Source organism: Trichosurus vulpecula, chromosome 4, assembly GCF_011100635.1.
Source record: "Trichosurus vulpecula isolate mTriVul1 chromosome 4, mTriVul1.pri, whole genome shotgun sequence".
Taxonomy (NCBI): domain Eukaryota; kingdom Metazoa; phylum Chordata; class Mammalia; order Diprotodontia; family Phalangeridae; genus Trichosurus; species Trichosurus vulpecula.
Window position 1 is genome coordinate 52,504,450 of NC_050576.1, and position 20,083 is coordinate 52,524,532.

Sequence of the window (20,083 nt, forward strand, 5' to 3'; positions counted from 1 at the left end):
TAAAAGCAGTTCTTATTTTAATTTTATTAATCTCTTCTTCGATTTTCAGGATTTCCATTTGGTGTTTAATTGAGGATTTTTAACTTGTTCTTTTTCTAGGTTTTTTTTAAGTTGCATGCCCAATTTTCTTATCAGCTCTTTCTCTCTTTTGTTGATGTACCTCTTTAGATATATGGATTTCCCCCTAAGTACTGTTTTGGCTACATCCCACAAATTTTGGGCTGTTGTCTCATTCTCTTTGATGAAACTGAATGTTTCTATTATTCGTTCTTGGACCCAGTCATTCTTTGGGATTGGATTATTTAGTTTCCAATTAATTTTTTTCAAGGCAACAAACATTTATTAGGAGCCTTAGTATATCATTGTGTAAAATCTTCAAGATCCAAAAAAAGGCAAAAAAGAAAAGGTGACATTGCTTCAGTACACACAGATTAGCTTGCTTTTAAAGGCCTTGAGGATAGCTGTTTCTTAATCAGAAGTTCTTGTCTCTCATCACCTAAATTGAGGACTGTCCTTTTATAGCCCCTAATCTTCCCCCATTTTCAGACTTGTTTTATTTAACGAGTCAAACAGGGAGTACTTTGAATACAGTCGCCCATATACTCAATTCTGGTTTATTTTCTGGTGACCTGGGTAGGATTTAGCAGTTCATCAGACATAGGTCCTCATAGATCCTCAGTACCCTGCACTGAGGCTCAACAATGTCCTGATGCAACAGCTCATAGACAATGTCAAACTTGACAGTTTTCATGAGGATCTAAACATGGTGGGCAGTACATTCCAGACTACTCAGATCTTTTCTGTATTTATCTTACATTTTTGTTTTTAAATTCAATGTTGTTGTTGTTTGTTTGTTTTTATATATAACCACATTCTCTCTGTACCCAGATTTCTTAGTATCCTGACAAAGTCCATGGATCTAGGTAACTAAGAAATGATTCCCTCTCCAGGGCTGTGTTTATTTTTGAACAGAGGCCCAAGTCCAATGATTCCTTAAGTGTAGTTAACTCCTATGGAGGAATGCCCTCCTCTCTGCAAGGGAACATTCTCTGAAAGTTGTAATCTTAGAGAGTTGCCTGGGGACAGTGAGAGGATAGTAATTCTCCTATTAGTGTTCAACCATGGAGCATTTTTATTTGCTGTTATTCAAGTCCCAGCTTACTTCTTTTATTTTTTAATTTTTTATGGTGGCAATTTTAAATAAATTTTATTCTCCAGAACAAGAATTGCATTTCCACTTGTTTACAGTACTGATAAAGTGCAATGTGGTTCACTTCTCTCCCTCTGCACACATTCAAGTGTTCAGAATGCCCAGATTTACGCGGCAGCTTACCACTACCACTGCCTCAGCCACAAATTTGAGCGCTTGAGTTGTTCGAAAGCTTTGGGAAATACTTTCTTTTGGTCCATCTAATGGCGGGTCAAGGAGAAGCACCTCCATATGGGGCTGCTCCACCCCTTGGGAATTCACCAGGCATGCCTTCTGGCATGCCCCCTGCACTCTGGAACAACTCGGTAATGATGGGGTTTCAGACCTTCTCCAATTCTTTTTGCTGATATTCAAATTCTTCCTTTTCAGCAGTACGCTTCTTGCCCAACCAGTTTATTATTTCATTATATTTGATAAGAATCTTCTGCTTGTCTTCATCAACAATTTTGCCTTGGAGTTCCTTATCCTTTACAGCATCCTTTACGTTGAAAGTATAAGATTGAAGAAAATTCTTGGACGGCACCTTGTTTTACTATGTCTTATCTTCAGCTTTGTATTTCTCATCCTCCTGGACTATATGCTCAATGTTTTCTTTTCTCAGATAATCTTTGTCCTAGGTGATGATGATCTTACTCTCTGTATCTCTGCTCTTATCCACAGCAGAAATATTAAGGATGCTATTTGTATCAATGTCAAATGTCACTTCAGTCTGAGGAACAGAGTGAGGGGATTCCTTTGAGTTTAACCTTGCCAAGAAGGTTATTGTCCTTTGTCATTTCTCTCTCACCTTCATAAACCTGAATAAGCATACCAGGCTGATTTTCAGAATAGGTGGTAACAGTCTACATCCACTTGGTGGGGATGGTGGTATTGCATTTGATCCAAACTGTCATAAATCCACCAGGACTTTTGATACCAAGGGAAAGAAGAGTTATGTCCAACAGAAGCAAGTCCTGCATATTTTCAGATTTATCTCCAGACAAGATGGCAGCTTGGACAGCTGCCGCATTGGGAAAAGCCTCATAAGGATTGATGATCCTCTTAATAATTATAAAGACAAGATTTGGGGATAAGAATTCATTATTTGGTACAAAATTGTTGGGAAAACTGGAAAGCAGTATGGCAGAAACTGGAAATGGACAAATATCTCACACCATTTACCAAGATAAGTTCAAAATGGATACATATCCTACATATAAAAAAAGAAAATTAGGACATGGAACATATTGCTTATCAGACTAATGGATAAGTGAACAATTTATGCATAACAAGAGATGGAGAACAAATTTAGCTGTAAAATGGATAATTTCAATTAGATTAAATTTAAAAAAAAGATTTGTATGAATAAGACAAATACAGCCAAGATTGGAAGGAAAGCAGAAAATTGGGGGAATATTTTATAGACAATTTATCAGATAAAGGTCTTATATCTAAAATGTATAAAGAAATCTGTCACATCTATAAGGACACAAGTCATTTCCCAACTGATGAATGATCAAAGGATATGAACAGGCAGTTTTCCAATAAAGAAATAAAAACAATTTATAGTAATATGAAAAATTCTCTAAATCATTATTGATTAGAGAAATGCAAATTAAAATAACCTTAGGATATGATTTTATAACTCCTAGACTGGCTAAAATGATTGAAGGGGAAAGTGACAAATATTGGAAGGGATATAGAAAAATTGAGGCACTAATTCATTGTTTGTAGAATTGTGAAATAATCTAACCATTTTGGAAAGCAAACTAGAATTATGCCGAAAGTTATTAAATTACCTATACCCTTTGACCCAGCAATACCACTACTTAGTCTATTTCCAAAGATGATCAGGGAAAAGAGCCTATATGTTCTAGACTATTTATTGCAGCTCTCTTTGTGGTGGCAAAGAACTGGACGTTGTAGAGATGGCCATCAAATTGGAGAATGGCTGAACAAGTTTTGGCATACTGTGCTCTAAGAAATGATGAGCTCAATGATTTTAGAAAAAAAACATTGAAAGACTTTGACAAAATAATGAGGAGTGAAACAAGCAGAACCAAGAGAACGTTGTGTACAATAGCAGCAATATTGTTTTAAGAGTGATTTTAAGCAAGTAAATTATTTTGTCTATTGTAAATACCCAAATTAACTATAAAGGTCAAATAAAGAAAAATACTATTTGCATCCAGAGAAAGAACTGAAAAATAGAAGAAGTATGTATAGAATAATTTTACATATATACATACTTGTGTGTGTGTGTGTGTGTGTGTGTGTGTGTGTGTGTGTGTAGGGAAGAAAAAATGAAATTTACATGAAAATTCTGTTGTGTATTTGAAAGTAATAGCAAGTTATACATAGTAGATTTGCAGTTTCATGTACAATCATCTTTTTTGTTGTACTATACTATAGAAATGCTTTTTTATTCCATAAATTAAAAATAAAATTTTTTAAAAAGGACTGATATTCTTATTGAGCTCCTTGCCATTGAAATAGTCCTATGGAAGCTTCTGGATTTGGGAGATCTGAGTAGAACCACCCACTAAAAAGATGCCATGAAACTGTGAGCTTGGCATCTCTTAAGGCCTTTTCCGCAGGGTTCAGTGTGCTACAGAAGAGGTCAGCATTAAGCTCTTCAAAATAGGCACAGGTGATAGAGGTATAGAAGTCAGTATGTTTATAGCAGGTGTCAATCTCAATACCGGCCTGTGTACTGGAAGAAAAAGCATGCTTTGAACATTCATAAGTGGTGCACAGATGGCAGATAGCCCTCTTGTTCTCACTGATGTCCCTGTTCATTCACTTGAACTCAGCAATGGAATGGTTGACCATGTGATTCTCAAAGTCCTCCCTACCCAACTGGTGTCCTCAGCTGCAGACTTGACTTCAAATGTGCTATCATCAGTAGTAAGAATGGAGACACCAAAAGTACCACCTCCAAGGTCAAAGGTCACCACATTTCTCTTGGCATCAAACTTTTTTTCCAAGCCATAAGTCAAAACAGCAGCAAATGGCTCACTGATGATTGAGCACATTGAGACCACCTTAATGGTTCCAGCATCTTTTGTGGCCTGACATTGGGAATCATAGAAGCTGGCTGGTACTGCGACAACAGTTTTTGTGACAGTCTTTCCAAGGTAAGCTCCAGTAATTTATTTCATTTTTGTTAACACCATATAAGAGACTTCTGTATAGAAACTTTCAGTTTGCCCTTTGTATTCCACTTAGACCTACGGCCTCCCCGTGTCATTCACCACCATGAGAAGCCAATGCTTCATGTGTAACTGTATAATTTAATTATCGAATCTGTGAATAATCAAATGTTGTCATGAAAGACTTGTGCTGGTGGGGTTCATTACAACTTGATTCTTTGCAGCATCACTGATTAAATATTATGTGTCAGTGAAGGTGATATAGTTTGAGATGGCTTTTTTCCTTGATCATTATCAATGATCTCCACTTTCCCATGCTGGAAGACTCTAACTGCAGGCTCCTTTGACATGGCTGCTGAGCCATCAGTGGTTACAGCTGAAAGCTGTGAAGCAAGAATGGCTGCTACTTCACTGAATAGATGCCCACCTAATTTTGAAATGATTACTGACCCTATAGAATAAAAACTCAACAAATAAAGCTTCAAACAAATAAATATCTAATCCCACCACTCATCTTGGCCTATCACACCATGGCATCTATATTACTCAAATATTTCCATGTTCATATTCCTTACATTATTGAGAATTTGTCATTTAATATAGATAATAAGACATCTAAAATTTTGAGATTCATGAATCTAGAACTTGTTGCCCCCTGGGGATCAGAAAGGTCTTGCAGGGTGAGGCAGCTAGATGTTCCTGTGTGGTAGTCAGATCCCCCAGGGAAGTAGCCAGACATTCCTGGAAGACAATCAGGGCCAGAGGGCAGATGAGGATAGTGGTGACCATACCTCTCCCCAGATCACAACAGCTGGGAACTACTTAAAACTTCCAAATCCCCAGAACTAGCTCTGAAAACAGCAGTGTGAAAGAGCTGGAAATTGTAGATAGTGTCTCTTCACTCACTCCTCCACATACATACCAGGAACAGAGCCCAATTTCAACATAAAGTTCTAAATCAAGAAATACAGTAGGAAAACCAGCAAACAACAAAAAGAACCTGAGCATAAAAAGCTACTGTGGTGACAGGGAAGATCAAGAAACAAAGTCAGAAGACAACAAAGAAGTCAAAACAGCTACAAGGAAAGTCTCTTTAACAAATGTGAATGGACACAATCCAACAAGAATTGATGGAAGAGCTAAAAATTATTTTCAAAACCAAATATGATTTGTAGAGGAAAAATGCAAGAAATGATGGCAACGGGAGAAAATTATGAAAAGAAAATTAACAGGTTGGTAAAAGAAGTATGAAAAAATAATGAAGAGAAAATGCCTTAAAAACAGAATTATGGAAATGGAAATGGAGGTACGAAACTTCACCGAAAAAATACTGACAAAAATTGGAATTATAAAAATGAAAGCTATCAACTTACAAGTCATCAAGAATTTATAAAACAAAGTCAAAAGATAGGAAAAATAGAAGAAAATGTGAAATGTCTCATTGGTGACACAACTGCCCTAGAAAATAGATCAAGAAGAGGTAATTTAAGAATTACTAGTCTACCTGTAAGCCATGATCAAAGAAAGAGCTTAGATATCATACTTCAAGAAATTATTAAGGAAAACTGCCCTGATATCTTAATACCAGAGGGTAAAATCGAAATTGAATGAATCCATGATCGCCACCTGAAAGAGATCCCAAAATGAAAACTCCCAGGAATATTACAAACAAATTCCAGAGTTCCCAGGTCAAAGAGAATACACTTTAAGCATCTAGAGAAAAAAAAAAAAACAATTAATGTACCATGGAGCCAGAGTCAGAATTACACAAGATTTTGCAGCTACCACATTAAAGGTATAGAGAGCTTAGAATCTGATATTCCCAAAAGGCAAAAGAGTTGAGATAACAGTAATAACCTAATTAGGACGATGATATAATTGCAAACTAACAAATGAAAGACAGAGTACTGGATAAAGAGACGGAAGACTGCATCTGAATCTTGACTGCAACTCCCTATTGATTCGATCTTAGACAAGGTATCTAATATTTCCAGGCCTCAGTTGCCTAATGGAAGAATGAAGGGGTTAAACTAGTTGCTTTCAGTACTATATGGCTATGCTTCTTAATTCAGTAACCAAAATTTTTTCTCTTCTTTAAGACTGTAAATTTCTTCTTTAAATGTTTATTGTATTTTTCAGTTTTCATCTCATCTGGGACATTCTAACTCTATTCTAGAAACAAAAGCTTTCAAGATACACTGGTGTAAGGATTCTGAAAAGCCCATAACCCTTGTATCTCTTTCATTAATTGACCCAAGTCATACTTTCTAGCATAACTTTTATCATTCTGCTCATTACCTTCAACTTTCCATTGAAACTACTACGTATTAAAATGTTTAGTGACTTAGTTTGGAGTATTTTGTTATGTTCACTGAATTTCTCTTCCTTTGCATCTTTCTCTTGCCTTTCTCAATACCAATAGGTACCGATTTCATGATTATTCATCTATTTTACATATATTATATATGTACATACATACATCCATATCTATACATATCTATATCTATCTATGTGTCTAATACAGAATGACAGAGAAAGAGTGAGATAGAGAATAATAAGCCTGGAGGTCAAAAATCCCATGAGATAACATCTCTTTTTACCTTTGGGAACACAATGAAATAAACTCTTTCAATATTTTCTTTGCCTGTGACAGGAAAACTTGTGAAAATGTCTGGTATTTAAGTGCATCTTCTATTGGTTTCATTTCTAATAGGAAAGTTAATAGGATTGTGTTTCAATCCATAGAAATTTAAAGAGATCTCAGTCAGTCAAGAAGCATTTATGGACCCCTTAATATGTTCCAGACACTGTACTAAACAGTAGTGATACAAAGGAAGGCCAAAAATTCACTCCTTCTCTTGGAGCTCCACTCTAATGAGGGAGCCAACAGGAAAACAACATACATACAGGACACATACTATGTAAATATATACTGTGGAAAGTAACTGAGAAGATATATGTTGGAGAGAGGATATCATTCAACTGAAAGTGGTCTTGCCCAATTTACCAATGATCTTTTAATTTTCAAATCTAATGAACCTTTCTTAATCCTTATTCTTCTAGTTTTTGGACAAAGTCAGTTTCCTTAGTGGTGACTTAGTCCAAATATGCATCAGGGGTGGTGGTATCTGAATCTACCTCCTCTGAATCCAGTTACAGGGGGTGTCCTCTGTACCACAATGCCTCCTATATCATGTTATTGAGAGATATTATTGTGCCACAGGAGAGATCATTAAAAAATTAAGGCTGTATTATGGATCACCATGGTCCAACCATTTGGGGAAGAACTTGTCTCTCCTTCAGCAAGACTTTTCCTCGGGCAACAGAAAACTTATTACTATATCTAAAATCATTCCACCTTGGTAGAAGTTATATGCTTTATAGTTATGTCCTCACTTTATCACTGTGAGGAAGCATCAAAATGGCACCTGTATGCAGGCAGACTAAGAGAAGGAAAGAAAATTGAATAATGTTGGACCATTTGGTGAAAACTAAAGATGGATGATTTTAGTCCAAGAATTCGAGACCATCACATTTGAAACAAGTGCTTGTACTATTTGGACTGAGTTTGTTTGTGCAAACTTTGTCTTCTGACTACACACAGAACCTAAGGAGTCCCTTGGGGCTCAAAAGGGTCTTTCAAATCAAACAAGATATTGTTTTGCAAGTGTTGCAATTGCTGCCTCCAGATTCATCATTGAATCCACCTGAGATGCACAGAATACAAAACAGTGAATACTTTGGAGCAGCGCAGGGTTGAGAAGTTTTGCCAGTGCCTCCAGGACACTTGAAATCAGCCATCAAAAGGACTATCCTGGGACTCTAGTCAATAGCATGCCTCCTGTCTTGCAAGTGTTTACTCCAAGCAAAGAAGAGTCCTTTGATGAAGGGGCTTGTTTATATGCTTGCTCATTAAAGCCCCATGTCTGTGACACTGCTGCTCTTCCTGAGACAAAGCTTCATATAGTAAAGTTAAAGAGAAATCCCAGCTTCTGATATATGTCTTGGCCTTTGAAAGAATTTGAGTCTTTGGCACAGTCCCATTCTCAGTTACCTTGCAAAAACTCTAATGAGGAGGCTGAGAAATATCTGTTAATATTTAATAAGCCTTCTGATCGATGGCAGTGCCTCCTGAAATGTTCAGCTCTTTGACTGGTGGGAAATGAACTTCATCGGAATTTTTTTTACTACTCCGTAGTTCCTTGTTAACATTTCCCTTTCCAGGGTCTGGAGAGAAATTCACACTTCCTTGCAATGAACCTATTTGAACTATACTCCATTATATCCAGTTCCCAAATTTATTTTCACTCCAAAATGGACATCACTTTGAGATGAAAATATTAACATCTCATGAAGGCTAAACTAGAAAACTTCATATAAAACAAATTCATTCTATGATGACCAAATAAGCAATGAATCATTTCCATATGTGAAAGTCAATATATCATTTTGGCTCAAGACAGTGTGATGATTAAGACAGAGAGTGCGAGTAAGAAAGCAAAAAAGACAGACAAACAGAGACAGACACACACTGTGTGTGTGTAGGGTGTGTGTGTGTGTGTGTGTGTGTGTGTGTGTGTGTGTGTGTGTGAGCGAGAGAGAGAGAGAGAGAGAGAGAGAGAGAGAGAGAGAATCATGTGTATGCCTTTTTGTAAATAATGCTGTAACTCAAAATGCAGGGCTGAGGGGGGAAAATAAGGGAAGATAACTCAGTACATAATAACAATGAAATTACACTTTGGTTCAGAGAATCACAGAATCTGAGCATCCAAAGGGACCTCAGAGGCCCATGAAACCCAACTCAACCATGTGTACTAACCTGCTCTATATCCAAGGAAACAAATGTTCATCTGGCCTTTGCTTGAAGGTCATACAGGGAAGTAAGTAGCAGACGAAGGATTTTGAACCCAGGTTCTCTAACGTCAAATCCAATATCTTTTCCACTGCCCCACACTGACCTCGGAGGAACTAATTAAGTCTTCAGTCCCCAGGAGTGATTCAATTCACTGAATAAACATGGCGAGAAAGGGGAAATTGTCTAATTGTCTAAGAGGAAATAAATCCACTACCTCATTGCATTTAGATACCATTATATCTGGACCTGGGTAAGTTGAATCCTATAAAATGTGAGTTCTTGGAGGAAAGGAACTTCTTTTGGCCTCACTTTTGTCTTTGTTCCTCCATAACCTGGAACAGTCCTGGCACAATGCTCCTGATCAATTGATTCTATGAATAGAACATGACTTGACTTTATTCAATAGTAACTAAAAGCATATGCACACTTGAACGTCATAGGATTTAAGACAGGAAGGGGACTGTGATATTGGCTCATCCGACCCCATTTACTTTGGGGAGGCAGAAACTGAAGCCCAGGAAGTTTAATTACTTTACCCCAGGTCACACAGTAATGATTGTCAGAGTTGAAATTCATACCTGGGTCATCTAGCTCCACATCTGATGATCTTTCAACAACATCATTTTGTTGTGATTATACCACATTAGTGAAGGGGAACCCATCATGCTTTGGTATGACTATATCTGAATCTGTTTAACAATGAGTTCCATAAAATATCCAGTAAGTGAAATGTCCACTATGTGAAATGAGGCCGAAACAAAATGGCTAAAGAACTGTTCTGAAGTTAAAAATCCTGAAAGAAAGAGGGAAAAGGCTACTTCCTATGTTCATAGGAGTTTGTAACAAATATTTCTTATACATAATCTGACAGTACTGTAACTCTAATTGGCTCATTCTTATTCTGCCTACTGCCAATCCCAACCAACATTGAGATTCTTTTTCCTGCACATCATATGTAATAATTAAATCTTTGTTGAATGAAATAATTTGCTCATAAGAAAGTCAAATGATAACTTCTAAGATTATTCACAATTTTTAGTCCTTTTCAGTAATGCTTTTTGAAAGTAGAAAATAAACATATGTAAGAAGCGCATTTCATTTCCCACCTGGCTGAATCTTTGGACTGCTTCATCATGCCCACCTCATCATCCTGTAAGATCAAGTCAGCCTGCATACTCACATGCATCATACTCTACCCTGGAACTTTGACAACCATGTTCTCAAAGCTTAAGCCTGCTTTCCTCTGCATTCTCAAGATATTTGGGGGAAAGCAGGTTACAGATTTGGGAAGAATGAATGTTTGTACCAATTCTTCTTGCTACAATAACTTTCATAAATACCCCTAACTAAACTCTTTTTTTTGTTTTTTGGGCAATTTGGTAAGACATTTGGGGTTAAGTGACTTGCCCAGGGTCACACAGCTGGTAAGCTAACTAAATTCTTAAAGGATAATTGAAATAGATGGGAAGCATGGAGAACAGGTGTGAACAGGGAGAGGGTGGGCCAATGAGCAATAGTACTATAAAATCACTATTTGCTATTCAAGAATATAAAGGTCCTCTGAAGTTGGTTGTTCCAATGGAAAGTATCCTGAGTTTTAGGTTAGAGAACCTGTATTCAGAAGCCTGTAACTCATGCATATTTGGCCATATGATCTTGAGCAAGCCCTCAACTGCTGGGCTTCAGTTTACTCATATGTAAAATCTAAAATTGAAGGTAGCAGACGATTGGGCAAAACATCCCTTAGGCTCCTTCCACTTCTATCAGAGAATTAAGCTAAGGAGGGACCTGATCTGGCATAGCCCAACCCCCTCATATCATATAATCAGGGCTCCTTAAACTTTTTCCACTCCTGACCCCTTCAGCACTTCTTAAACTGTGGGTCCCGACCTCATATAGGGTCTCAAGGAAATTAAAGAGATTAAGTTAGTTGCTGAAGTAACACACTCTGTCCCACATATTCTAAGAGCCTACCCAAAATTGTTCCAATGTCAGTGGAGCAAGAAGCACTTTTATAGGTAATGTTTCCTATTTGTACACCTCCCTATTGTCCTCCTACTCTTGGCATTTCCAGAACTTTGCTATGCAGAAAGGTAGAGAGACTCAGGAGGGTTGCAGGGTGGAGGGGGTTCGGGGGTTCAGAGAAAGTGTTAGGAAAACTTAGCTGCTTCACAAATTTCCAAGGAAGGATAGCTCACCAAAAAAGATGAAATGGGATCTTTCACAGTGGCCAGTAATTTGCAGATGAAAAACCAAATTAAACCACTGACAAGCACATTAAAAAGATGATATACATATAACACACTGTGTGTGGTGGCAGGTACCATATTGCCTCCATCCCTCCTTGAATTGTGTTTTGGAGGTTTAATTTGTAAGATTTATGGATTTCTCCTCTCTTAACCTTCCCATTCCTTATGAATAATCTTTCGGTATATTCTCATGTTTCCTGATTACATGAGAAATTTGTCGAGGCCATGTTCTGTACTGAATGCCAAATGCGGATTTTATTTCAATAGTAATTTTTATGTACTAGGACTTTTCTATTTATTTTATAATTACATTTCTTTAAAATCACACAGTTATATTAAAAACAGCTTATGAAAAAAATAAAGCTACTGTAATAAGGTCATTCACATTTACTGGTGGTACAAGTGATCTAATAGTCAGCTGATGACAAAATAAAATGGTACTTGTTTCTAAATTAAAGCCTAAACATGAGGACCAGTGATAAATCACATTTTTTTCATAAGCTTATAGGATAAGAAATCTGATCTAGAGGAAAATTCAATTTAACTAAAATTTTTGACGATTATTCTCAGAAATGTGTTATTTTCATTATTGATGAAATATCTGCGTTTAGTTTACCTTGGACAAATTGCTTCACCTCTCTGATCCTTATTTTCCTAATCCATATAATAAAAGGTTGGCTTGGTCGACCTTCAAGGTCTCTTCCAGTTCTAAAACTATAATCCTTTGATTTACTATTCTTGATAATCCCACATAATTATTGTACAACTAGTTGGTGAGCCTTCTATGGTGAAGTTCTATTGTAAGTGAAAGAGAATTCTCTTTCATTAGCAAATCTTGGTTTTTTACAGCATATCCATGCAAAATATTGCAGCATTTGGGAAGTGACAATTATCTCTTACCTAATACCAATTAGTCCTTGGCTGCGTAAAATGTTGAGTTCAGCCGAGCGATTATTTTGAAAACAACCAGTCAGTCACTGAATTATACTATCAGGTTGGCTCAGTAAATTTAAGCTTCTGTTTGATTTAAAAAAAATAATGTTCCTGTGAAATTGTGTGATTAATAATTATTTTACTTTCGAAATAGAATAAAAATAATAATCCAAAAATATTGTCTTCTAAAAACATGAAAATATATTATCTGAATTCAGTCGATTCCTTGGCTGGGTGGGGAAGGGCAGGGATGATGGGCAACTGGTAAGTGGTCACTTTTAAACGATGGTTTTAATATGAACAACACAGTAAATAATTGTAGTTTTTCAACATCTGCGGAAAAAAAAGGCTAACTGATTCCCAGAATATCTCAATCAAAGCATGTCAGGGTACTGCATTTAGGCTTCTATCAGAGAGATGCCTGGAACAGAACAAGCTTGCCATGCAAGGGTTAGGGGTTAGTTCCTGAACTCATCCATCATGTCCTCACTGTCAAGGGCTGAATTATTATAAAGACCTCATGGTGGATAGAGTGCTCCACCTGGACCTTCATGACCTCTGAAGTCACTTTCATACGCGCTGACACAAAGAACACACAAAATACATAAACAGACATAGAGGCACCCAAAATGCATATAACAGAAAATTTGAAAATGAAATAAAAACAAAATCCTGAATTAGACACAGATAATCTAAGATTAAAGGGAGCCATATTGTCCCAGAGTTTTTAATTGATGGAAAGGTCAGTTTTCTGATAATCGCTTATATGAAAATGAACAGCAATTAGTACCCCGACTGCTCATCATTGAGACTTAAGTGGTAATTTTGAAGGTTTCCAAATGTTTTCTCCAGCTCTATTTTGCAACCTTTTCTTGATTCATTGGGAATCTATACCTCTGTGTGTGTCTGTGTAGACATACTCCCATATAGCCTATGTCATAAGGATATGTCTTTATCTGCACACACACACACACACACACACACACACACACACACACACACACATCTGACATACCTTTATATACCTTTCTATTATGCAGAAAAATAATTATAGATATATCCTAAATATTTTTGTACTTCTATTATGAAAGCCGTTTTTAATAGCTGGCCCTTGGAGTCTTGCGCCAGATATAACCTCATCAAAAATAAAGCCTATTATTAATAGACTTATTAACTCTGCCATGGCAGAGTGGGGGAACACTGGTCTTAGAAGAAGAAAAATGAGATGAAATCCACTCTCAGACACTTATTGTATGACCTTGTAAAAGTCATTTGTTCTCACTGAACCTGGATTCTTAATAAAAAATAAAGGTATTGGAAAGGACTTTGAGATTCTTTCCAGGTTTAGCTCTAGATCTATGATTTTAGGTTACCTCAAAATGAGTTTTCTCTTCTGTACAAGGAGAATAACAATATTAACTACCTCTGATACCTGTGGGGAGGGAAATAAAATTATATATGTGAAAGAAAGGTACTCTATACTCCATCCTGATTAATGTAAACATGGAAGACCTTGACATCACTATTAAGTTAAGGGGACATCTTAAAAGCATGAATTAAGTATGAACAAGTCCTAGATAATTCTATTCAATCAATCAAAAATATAACCTACAGTGGAATAAAGGTAGGGAGTCACCTGAGCTCTCTCAAATTCCTTTCCAAATAATGGTAAAATAATGCCTCAAAGTAAATTTTGGAGCAGAAGAACAAACAAAAAGATAGAGTAAAAAAAATTCCCTCCCAAGACAACTAACTTAGAAGGTTAACAGGAAAAGTTTGTCCCAATGGGAAAAGAGTGGAGCACAGTCCAGTGCAGGCTGAGATCAGCAAGCCAGCAGCAGACCTGGGATGTGACTCAACCCACAGCAGTGGCATCCAGAGCTCTCAGCCCATAGATGGTAAGAGGGTTGACAACTGGTCAGAAAGACCAGGGGACCCTTTGCCAGCACTGGGTGCAGAAATCTGTTGCATTGCTCAAACCTGGACCCAGGTCTTAGGGCCAAGGTGAGGAAAAGTACTAGCATACTAGAGCCAGTGACTAAAGATGAGCAGGGACCTTGGCCACAGCTCTGGGGTAGAAAAAGAGTGCTTGTGGTTGCTCACAGGACAGAGGACAGTCAGGAGAGTAGTGGAAAGAATGCTGGACCAGAAATCAGGAAGACTCATCTTCCTCAGTGTAAATCTGGTTTCCTATACTTACTAGCTGTGTGAGCCCTAAGCAAGTCATTTAACTATGTTGGCCTCAATTTCCTCAGCTGTAAAATGAGCTGGAGAAGAAAATGGCAAACCACTCCAGTATCTTTGCCAAGAAAACCCAAAAGGAGGTCACAAAGTGTCAGACACAACTGAAAAAGACTAAACAACGACAACTACAGCTCTTCCCCATTCTTTACTATAAAATCACTTTTCCATAAAATCCTTCTACTCCTACCGACGAAAGGTCTAAAGACAAAGAACATGGCTTGGAAAAGAATAAGCTCTTGAAGGGAAGGGGAAATTTTTATTTTTTGTCTTTGTATTACCACTGCCTAGCACAGTGTTTAGCACTGGTGGACAGTCAGTAGTTAACAAATACTAGACGATTGAACTGTATGAAGAATAAGAATTCTTTTTTTGAATAATCTACCACTTTGAAAATATATTGTTTGGGCTGATACCTGCAGGACAATTCCTTCCACTGCCTATTTGGACCTAGTTCTCCAGGTAGATGCAATTGTGCTATAATCCTGAATTGATTGGAGTGGATTGTTCACAAGATGCATTATAAAAAGATTTTATTTTTAGCTTTTCACTGCCAAACCACTTTTAAAAATCCTCCAAAAGTCTTGACCCAAGTTTGTCAATGAACTCAAATCTGAGATCCCAAAGTATATTATGCTTGAAAATGCTTTTAGACATTTGAGATATGCTATTTAGGCAAGGGAGAGGAAGCATGGGGCAAAGGCTAGGGAGAGGGCTGCTTGACAACCCATGAAGACCCAGATAGAATTCCTCCCTCTAACTCATACCAGCTTGGTGAATTTGGGCAGGCAATTTAACCTCACTATACCCCAGCAGAAATTCTCTGTATAATGCAAAGGGGTTACTGATATGAATAAGACAGATTTCTATTCAGGGATTCTTAACCAAAAGTCTCTGAATTTGGTTTATCATCATCATCATTATCATAATGGTTTTATTACTATTATTATTGTATTTTCAATATAATTGGCTTGATTCGACCTGCATTTTTCCTTATGAACTATTACACCCCAAGTGTATTGTCATGGGCTGTGAGAAAGAAGATTTAAAAATATGTTCTGGTAATAATAATAATAATCATGATGATGATGTTCATAATGATGATAATCTAAGGACTTTAACTGAGTCAGGAGGTTGAAATCCCTGTCTTAAGTAAAAGGTGCTAAAAAATTAATCTGACATTTTAAAAACTTAAAACATTCTAATTTACAATAGGAAGGTAGATTAGAACATTTGAATCAGCAAATAATCCCCACCGATACCGTCACAAAAATCTGTGTCTCTTGGGCTGGCTATGTAACACAACTGGGCTGATGACAGAATTTTCTAGAGTAATCCGATCTCCTGTCTATGAAGGAGTAGTCACAGGTACAGCATTTCAGTGACGCTTTATGATGTTGGGCATAACAAATCCAGGAGGGGAAACAAAAAAAAAAATTAAAGACTCATTCACTAGAAAAATAACCTTGAAATATTTTTCCACGATGCAAAATGCACGCTTTTTGAAAGGTTTGAAATGCAAGCATGTTTTCTGGGAAAGCTGTGAAAAGCCTGCGACTTGCATATGCCTTGCCTATCCCATCACACGTGAGCACACAAAGCATTCACACAAACCGAAGCTCTCCCTGGCTGTCCAAAAGGAAGGATGACAAAATCAGCTTGTTTTCAGCTCCGTGGTGGCCAGGTCGGCTTCAGCTGTATGTCTACAGCACCCCCTAGCCTAGCCTGACAGAACAGCAAGCACTCGGTGTCCTGCCTGATGATTTGCTGGCCAAAGGGAGACTTGGAGAACACATGTAAACCCCACGAGCTATTGTAAGTCGGCTTTATTGAAGGAAATGTTCTATTTGATTTGTGGTGATCGGTGCCTCACCTAGACTTTAGAGTGTCTAGCATATAATGCCCCCATTTTCTCTGTTGAGCGCACCAGAGAGATGACAGGGCAACCCTGTAGAAGCCTCCCCCATATATAAACCTTTTCAGTTAGGACAAACTCGCAATTTCCTGGCTCTGATCAAAGAGTCAGTCACCTGAAATATAAGCCGGAACTCCAGTGCAGGCGCGCTGAGGGTTACTCGGAATACTCCCAATGAATAAAAGAAAAGAAAAGAAAAAAAACCTCAGAAATAATGCAGAGTCCAGCAAATGTGACTGAGCACAAAGCCAGCGGCCTCTTTCATGTGCTAGGTGGGGCTGTGCTCACTTTGCCCCGTTGGGCCATGTGTCACGTTCGGGGATTCATGCCAGGATGGGGAGCTTCTGATTCCCAAGCTTCTAACCTACCCAAACAATTTGCCTAATGCCTTCTCTGGACGTTCATTGTTTCCTTATTAAGCTGCAATGTACATTCTCTGCATATCACAGGGGTGCTGCGAGCATAGCACCTGTCAGTAAGAATTCAGCAACATGGAGCTCAAAGGCTTTGATGGGGACCTAAATGGAATACAAATTTCCTAGTGCACCACACCAGTCTGTAATCTAGGTGGGGTGCACAGGATTTCCAATAGAATGCTTCACCCCAGGCTTAAAAAGGAGGAAATGTTTTCTTTTTTTTATAAGTTGTGAGCCGACAAAGATCTGGCTACATATTTGTCTTGCCACTCTGTTTTTCAGTTTTTGCCCCAGATTCATCTGTGGGCATTTGGAAAGGCCTATATTGTTATTATTCCAAGCTCCTGAACCCTGGATACTGTGAATCACTTGGTCAACGTGCTTTAAATTTAATTTTGTCTGACCACCACAACTGGGCAAAGACCAACAAATTGATTGGGTTCGGAAAAGATAATCTCGAGGATAGGGCCACTTAATGAACTCCAAGCTTGTCGGATGCTGCTAATGCACACAGTTTTCGATCACTTGGTCAACTCCCCACTAATTAAATTTATTATTTGAAACTGCAACTCAATGCTAATGGTACAAAAATAGGAGCGTCTCTTTCAGACTCGCTCCCTCAACAAAATGTCAGGTATTGATGTTTTTTCTGCACCAAACACTTGTCTTCTTTGTCTTTCTGTCAGGCCCAGTTGTCAGTTCCAGAGGTGCAATTATAAGAAAACTTCCATTTGGGGAAAAAATACACACACACACACACACACACACACACACACTATTGACCCTCCCCCGGAAATTGGCGACATCAAAACCTGCAAAAGGAGCTCAGGAAAGCTTAATGGGATATATGCAAATGTTCTCCACACAGGTCTGAAACTGTCATATGTCTGTTGTTATTTTAAGCCTAGCATGATCTCCTCTCTGTTGTTCTAGACCCTTTTATTTTCCACTCAAAGGAAGTAGCACGTTTGGAGAACTGGACTAGCTTAAGGGGAATGGCAAGAAAGCTTGCAAGGTTTTGCTGTGAAGGGATCGTTAGGGGAACCAGTTGATTACATAACCTTGTCACCAAGAAAAAGTAAAGCCTATAGTATATGGTGACATTAAAAGAGGGGTAAAGAAAGTGCAGAACGGAGCTGATTTCTGTAGGTTTACAAAATCAAGGCAGCATTGTAGAAATTAGAAGAGAGCAAAGAATAGTAACTGATTATGCTTTAATTTTTTTAAATGAAAGAGGAACCCAATTTAGCAATTCATTGTGGATCAAAAATAGCTCAGCATAATTCATAAGGTCCTGTATGGGGGGAGCACTGACACTTATTATTATGATAATTCCTCATGATAACTTTTTATTGAACATAAGCATTGCCATGATTAAATATCTTAACAGGCAGTTCTCACACAATGATGACTGCAGTTTCAGAACAAGACCTTACATATTTCCATTCTAAAATAAGATTATAACATTCAACATGTGACTAGAGTCTAAAGAAATATACATATAAACATTTTATATTCAATATATGTATAGTAAATATCCACATATACATGTATGTATATTTTTATTCAATTTCACTTTCATAGCAATTTATCATGCATGTAAACTATGCATTCTCTACAGCCCTCATGGAATAAAAAAGTCAATTTGGGGGTTTTGTCTAAATTATCTAACCTCATGCTTTTTGTGGACCAGGTAAATTAGTTTTTTATAGTATTTTTGAATCTTGAGTCTCTTCTATAAAACACAGCAAATGGAAAGGTACTAAAGCGTTTTTTGTATGTCAGAGACCCCTTTGGAAATCTGGTGAAGCCTATGAACTCTCAAATACTTTTTTTTAATGTGTAAAAGAAAATAAATAGATTAATAAAGGAAATCAATTATGTTAAAATATAGTTATCAAATCATTTTTAAAAAGGAAAAAAATAACAATTTCACAGACCCCAAGTTAAGAAACCCACACTAGAGTACTAAAGTCTGAATCAAGAACACATGGGTTTGAGTATTTCTTCTGATACTAACTTTACAACGTTGGGCAAGACACTGGGAGACTGCGCCTGAGGCAACTTTCTAAGACAATCAGTTATAGACAGGTGCAATACATTGGTAGAAAGAAATCCCTATTGGCAACATTATAGGACTTTGACCTATTGTTGCAACACGACATGTGCATCATACTATTTGTAAGCCCTCACCCTGCTTTACTATTATACTATAAGTGTAGCAGAAAGAATGCTGCACATGAAATCAGGAGGTTTAGATTCATAGCCCTGCTCCCATTCTCAAGTGATCCTGGTTCAATTTCTGTATTTATCTGAGTCTCAGTTTTCTCAACTGGAAAATGAGGACAACAATATCCCTAACCACGTTCATTGTGAGGAAAGTATTTTATAAACATTTAGGTGTTATGTAATTGTCAAGACCCAAAATCTTGTAGCTGAATCTACATTATGCTGAAACTTTCAGATCTCTAACTCAAATCACAGTTTTCTTCTCTGAACTCTTAATGATACCATCTGCATATGTTCATTTGACATTAAAATAAGTGATGATTATGTAACATGCTTTAATATTTTGATAGGAATGCTAGATATAGGTTGTCCTTTCACTGATGTAAATCACAATTCCTTTGAAGCTGGCATGACTGTCATCTATGTCTTTCTATAAATATCTATCTTGTACTCAACCAATACCCTTGAGTCCTTAAATCCACAGGTTCTCTTACAATTTTGGAAGAACTAATACAGTAATCAGATTATACATTTGGTTTCTTTGAGCCTCAATATATGAGAAACCTGGTACTTTTTCTGATGATACATACCCCATCATGATTGCTTTTTTTATGCCACTTCTTTCATGTAAGTGATTGCAGTTAATGTATAAAACAACTGCGTGTCTTCATCATTAATTTTTCCAGTAGTTTGAGGGTTATTTTTTATGATTTCAAGATCATAGTATTTTGTGGTATAAAGACATATATCATCTGTGATAATATGTATGACATATATGATGTGTAAAATGTTAAAGTTAGAGATAAATCCTTTTATGGAAGTTAGTGCAGATTGAAATCAGCCCATTTTCTCTCTGCTCCAAATACTCAATCCTAGACCAAGCTCATGATTGTTCTGAAGTTAT

General features: G+C 37.2%; 1 pseudogene; it reads right to left on the reverse strand.

Moving 5' to 3' along the window:
• Positions 1-1,421: 1,421 nt before the first annotated feature.
• Positions 1,422-4,661, reverse strand: LOC118846714 (annotated as a pseudogene).
• Positions 4,662-20,083: the final 15,422 nt, after the last annotated feature.